We start from the raw sequence: 5,861 nt of genomic DNA on the forward strand, positions 1-5,861 counted from the left end.
CTAGAAATATCCCGATCCCTCTGTGTGGTCCTGACAGCAGAAACTCCATTGTTTGTCCCTGTTGTATGCATTTCTTTCCTCCCTTCGTTTCACACCAAAGGTCTTGCATAAGAGTTTAGTAAGTTCTTCAAAACAGCCTGTAAATAGTTTTTGGGTGTTTCTCATGCTTCTTGCTGCTGTAGGTGCTGGGAGATGCTGCAGGAGTGAAGGCCCCTTTCTGCCCTGGAGTTTACCGTTCAATGTGCGGAGATAGGCAAAAACCAAATACATAATGTAATGTCAGATGGACAGGGAGTCTGGAGGCCTATTTTAGGCAGGCACTATCTGCAGCGGTTACAACACAGACCCTGGACTCACATTTCTTGGGTCAAAAGCCAACCGTGTAGCATCCCTTGCTGCGGTACTGTGGGCATCTGGTTTCATCGCTTTGGGCCTCAGTCCCTCCCTCTGTTGTGTGGGCCTCGTAGTATCACCTAGAGATAGAGTTACAGGAGATCAGTCACTCCAGTGGTTTAGCAACTATTCCCAGATTGTCTGCGAGATGCTACATATGCTTTGAGCATCTGTGAAGAGATGACTTTAGAAAAGACAAGCTTAGTGGGTATATTGTAGGCATCAGATGTCAGCCGTCATTAGTTCTCACACCCCAATGCTTGTGTTTGTAGAGGCTCACACAGTGGTGGTGGGTGTGGGTCGACCCACATGCCACACTGCCATCTTTTGGGAACCTCGTTCCGATGGCTCTGATGCATTTAGACTAAACAATCTCACACCTTGTCCAGGTGGGTTTGGGACATAATACAGCCCGCGATTCAGTGAGTCTCAGAGGGCTGGCATACTCCTGGATATGCTGGGTCAGTGTCGGCTTGGTTCATTTTTTGCTGGAACAGGGTCATTCTATGCTAGTCTTTCAGAAGACAGGAGGTGACATTCTTCCAAGAGAAGGCACAGTGAGCCAAACTCCCTGTCATTTTGAGAAAACTTGCAAAGGAGTTCAGTAACCACCTCCCCACCATGCTTTTTCGGTTAAAGAGAACCCACTATGCCATTTTATTGGTGGCCCAACTTTTGGGTGCTTTGAAAATGCCCGGAGAAGCCCCTGACTGAAGCCCAGTGGAGGGGAGGGTGGAGGAGACATCATTTCCCTGCAAACCGCCCAGGTGACTGCAAGGTGTATACTTAGTTAATGCAATGAAAAAAAACAAAAAACAAAAAACAACACAGGGGCATGTGGAGATCTAAATTCAGTGTAGCAGCTTTGGTGCAAATCCTGTTTTGGGGGCTATTGGAGTCAAACTCAAGCAGAGGAAAGAAGTGGGATAAATGAGAGAGGGCCAACTGATTCCAGCTGGAATCACCTGAGTGGAGAGGGCAGATTTGGAAATGCTGAAGGGCAAGGACCAGAGGCTGGAAGCCCAGGAAGCAAGGCCGGACTGCACCACATCCGGTGAGGATGTCTGGGGGGCTCCGTGAGCAAGGGGCCAGCCGACTCCAGAGACCCACGCGCGAGCTCCAGATGCGGGAGGGTGGCTGAGGCTAGGTGTCCAGGCCTTGCGCTGCACTGGATCTGGGCGTGCGGAGTGCCCTCCTGTAGAACGCAGGGAAGGCCCCCGCGAGGTCTTAGAAGGACACAAGTGGCAGGTCCTGGGGCCTGGGAGAGTCCCAAGGAAAGACCTTCAGGAACTTGGGATGTGCCCCTGCCTGGGCCTGGTCTGCTGCCTCTTCCTACCCCCTGGGCTTCTTTGACTTCAGTTCCTCCCACGGCCCTCTCCCGGGGGTCCTTACCCTGGGGCCAGTGGCTTGCCACCGCGCCTTCCCAGCTCAGTCTTGGTCCTAGGCAAGTCCCAGGGAGTAGAACCACCCCGGACGCGCGCCTGGCTAGAGGGCTCAGTCGGGGAAGGGAAGGGCGAGACGGCCCGGGCACCATGGAGGGGCGATCCTGATCAGACTGTGTCTCAGTTTGCCTTGGAGTGGAAGCCACTTAGTCTGTCCCTACCTAGCCCCTGTGAATCCCCCCTTCCCTGGAGGGCAGATTCGAACCGCAGCTCCTGCGCACTCACGCCTGAAAAAGCCAGGGGCTGAGCCGCCTCTTCGCCCGGAACAGGTCTGAGCCGCGCCTCCCTCCCAGAGAGGGCGGGAGAGGTCCCGCAGCCATCCTCCACCTGCTGGAAAACCCGAGCGGTGCCTTCAGCCCCAGAGGCTGCCGACGCTCCCCTCTCCCCGCCCGCTAGCCTAGCTCAGCTCTGCACCCCCGCCCCTCAACTCGCTCCCGCCAGCCCTGCCGACTCACCTCTTCCCCGCCCCCGCCTCTCGGGAGCTCGCGACCTTTCCACCCCTCGTTCCCCCCTCCCCCCTCCGCCATTCCTCCTGGCCTCTCTTCATACCAAAAGCGTTGCTTGGCCCTCTCCTGGGGACTTAGCAAGCTGGAGAGCTGAGAGGGATCCTGAGAGCGGGCGCAGGGCGGCTAGTCCGGAGCCGCCGGCCTAGGCGAGGCACACTCTCCGCTGCTCTCCGGCCTCCGCCTCTCCCTGTAGGGGGCCGGACGTGCACCCAGCGCTTGCCCCCACTCGTCCTCCCCCAGCCCGGCCAGGCGCGCTCCTCCCCGCCTGGCCCCTCCCCTTAGGCGCGCTGCGCGCGGCGCCCGGGAGGCGAACGCGGGCTGAGCCCAGCGCCGGGGCCGCCCACCAGCGAGAGCTCCGCGCCTCTCCCTGCCTGTGCGGCTGGAGGCGGCTCGCAGCCCCCGGCAACAGCCTCGGCAGCTTCCGCCGCGCCTGGAGAGGCAGGCGGCCGGCGGAGCCCAGGCTGGGAGACATGATTCGTAGCGTCCTCCGGCTGCTCCTCAGCAGCTTCCACACCGAGCTGTGCGCCCGCGTGTGCTGGGCGCAGGAGCGAGCGGGGCACGGGCAGCTGGTTCAGCTGGGCTCCGTGGTAGTGCTGGCGCGGGGAGGGGGGCGTGCAGCCGCTCTGGGGGCCGCCTCGGAAGAGGCCAGCGAGGGCGCGGGGGTCTGGGACGCGTCCCCTACCCGAGCGCCCACGCCGAACTTCTGCCGCGGCTACTTCGGTATCAGGGACCAGTGGGACCAGCCATTCAATTGTTCCTCGGGCGACTTCATCTTCTGCTGAGGGACTTGTGACTTGCGGTTCTGCTGCACATTTTAAGAAGCGGCGACTGAACCAGAGCACCTGCACCAACTCGGACATTCCGCTGTGGCTCAACACCCGCAAGCCCCCCGGGCGCAAGGACGGCCCCCTGCACCACCCCCACGAAGGACAAGACCAACCGGATCCTTTACATCATGTGCGGGGTGCTGGCCGTCACGCTTGTAGGCATCCTCACCAAGCTGGGGCTGGAGAAAGCGCACCGGCGGCAAAGGAAGCCAAGTCCAGGTAGGCTGCCTCCCCTCCACCCAACTCCGTCGCCTCCCCTCCAGGCGCCGCTCTCCCTCCTCTTCCCTCTCCACCTTTCCTTGGGCAATGGCGCTCCCCCCCCCCCCCCAACCCCCATGTCCGCTGGCGGAGATCGCCTGGGCAGCCAATTTCGGCTCCAGGCGCGGAGAAGGGGCGCTGGGCTCCGCACAGGTGTGGACTTGAGCGCGTGTGTGTATGTAGGGGGTGGTCTGTGCACCACCCCTCACCGTCTCGCTGCCCTTTCCCACCTAGGATTCAAGCGGATCTGAGACACACACAGGCCGGGAGCTCAGGGCCCCGGAGTCTTGGGTTTTGGCGAAGGGTCTACCTCTCGGATTCCAGATGCCAGCTTCTAGGTAAACAGGGCAGGCGGCCCGAAAAGGAAGGGCGGCACGTGTGAGGGAGGGAAGCAGTGTGTGCCGCCTGCAACTCGTAAGGGTCGCGAAAAAGAAGCGAGGGAGGTGGAGAGAGAGAGGGGAGGGCGAGAACAAAAGCCTTGCCTGGAGCGGCCTCTTCTCTCTCTCCCTGAGCTGTTAGGTTCCTGAAATTGGGACCTTGGTTGCCTCCCAGCCACCAGGACCCCTGCCCGCTTTCCGCTGTCGCCATTTCTCCCTGCTGGGGGCCAGGGCCTCCGCCCCGAGCTGCGCCCCTTGCAGGGGTTGGCGAGGACTCCAAGGGCGGGAGCCTCCCTCCTGCCCCACTGATTCCTCAACTTTCCGTCAACTTTCATTATGCAAGTCCTAGTGATGGCGAGTTGCAGCAGATGGGAGAAGGCATTTGGGGATTAATGGAGCGATTTTCTTTTTGCCTTTTAAAAAGTGCCTAAATTGATTCGCACAACCCAGTAACTTTGGAGGCAGAGAGGGCAGCCACCGGGAAGCGGCCCCCAGACGCGATGCAGGCCAGGGTTGGCAGGAGGTCTGGGCGGGCGGGGTTGGAGAGCGACTGGCGGTCTTGGAACAGCTGGATGGCTGGGCCCTAGCTAGCTGGATCTTGCCGAGTGTGGGCAGCTGGGTCGCCACGTGTCCCCCCCCGCCCCCTAAACACAGACACACACCCTCCCCACACCTCTGGTGGGGCCCATGTGTGCTCGTGTGGATGCAGGAACTCGGTGCGCCTGCCCTAAAAACCTGAACAAAGCGACCCACCCAAAATAGGGGAAGGAACATGACCACCTCACTAGTAATTATTTTCTGTTTATACGCAAAGTATCCGATGATTTTTTCCCCCCAGAGGGTAGGGATTTGGGGCAAGAGGTGAGGAAATTCCTCTTGGTTTGGGTCAGCAGGGAGGTGTGGGTGGATGTTGGGGTCTTGAAGCACAAAAGTTAGCTTGGAGAGGATTCAGGAAACTCTGACCAAGTGAGAGAGTAAGGCGCTGGCCCCGCCCACCTCCTGCACCTCCAAGATGCCCTGTCGCCAGCCCCACAGGCAGGAGTTTCACTTCCCCACAGTCCCTGCCAGTCCCTGTAGGTTCCTGGGGTCTGTGTTAAGGCGAAGGAAGAATATGGAGGCAGGACGATGGGTGTCGCCTTGGTAGGGAGAGAGTCCCCCAGGGATAGGTAGGCTGCCTGGCAGATTCCTATTAATTCCTCTGCTGAAGTATCCACTGAGCCTTTCCCTTGCAAACCAGCGCTTCCAGGAGCCCTCCTGGGTGTTTGGGTGGGGGGTGAAGGAGGGTAGGAAAGGCAGGACAAGGGGAGGTGGGAAGGTGGGAGCTGAGCTAAGGGTGGGCGGCTCCCTTTGGCCTGCAGATGGGGAAGGCGATGTGTGATCTTCAGGCTCTGTGTGATCTGGGTATTCCTGTTGAGACAGAGCTCCACCGCAGACCTCAGGGCTCAGGAGGGAATCTTATTCCTGTCTTGCCACCTTGCAGCTCTGTCTGGAGAAAGAATCCCCCCGGCTTAGTTGGTTGCAGCCACTTCTTCAGGGACCACCAGAGCGCTGGTTGGGTGTTGAATATCGGGGCATGCACACCTCTGAAAGAGCCTGGACACAAGTCTCTCCGGGTACACAGTTTGGAAATTCCAGAATGCCATGGAAGTACATTCTCTTGAAGAGAAAGGATGGTTGATTTTTATTGGCAGTTTCCCAGGTGTGGTTTACAACCCCAGCTGCTGTTTAGGACCACCTGGAGTGCTTTAACAAAACAAAACAAAACAACCCTCTTGCTAGGGGCCCACCCTAGGCAATTTAGATCACAATCTCTAGGGTTGCTGAGTCTGTGTACTTCTGTAAAGCTCTCTAGGCTTTCCAGTGTGTGGCCAGTTACTATTACCGAAAAGGAAAGAACATTTGCCAGGCACTGCACTAGAGGGGTGTGTGTGTGTGTGTGTGTGTGTGTGTGTGTGTGTGTGTGTGTGTGTGTGTGTACTTGAGTGCATGTGTGTGTAAACACTCCTTTAGTGTGCATGACCACCTTAGGAGACAGGTGCTATTAGTTCCCACTTATAG

The 5,861-nt window shown here is 58.5% G+C and overlaps 1 pseudogene; it reads left to right on the forward strand.

Annotated features, from left to right (window-relative positions):
- The first annotated feature begins 2,668 nt into the window (after nt 1–2,668).
- Nucleotides 2,669–4,639, forward strand: LOC147571047 (protein shisa-9 pseudogene; annotated as a pseudogene).
- The last annotated feature ends 1,222 nt before the right edge of the window (nt 4,640–5,861 follow it).

This window comes from Puma concolor, unplaced genomic scaffold (genome assembly GCF_028749965.1).
Source record: "Puma concolor isolate L17-30 unplaced genomic scaffold, mPumCon1.1.hap2 unalloc_scaffold_7, whole genome shotgun sequence".
In the NCBI taxonomy this organism is placed as follows: domain Eukaryota; kingdom Metazoa; phylum Chordata; class Mammalia; order Carnivora; family Felidae; genus Puma; species Puma concolor.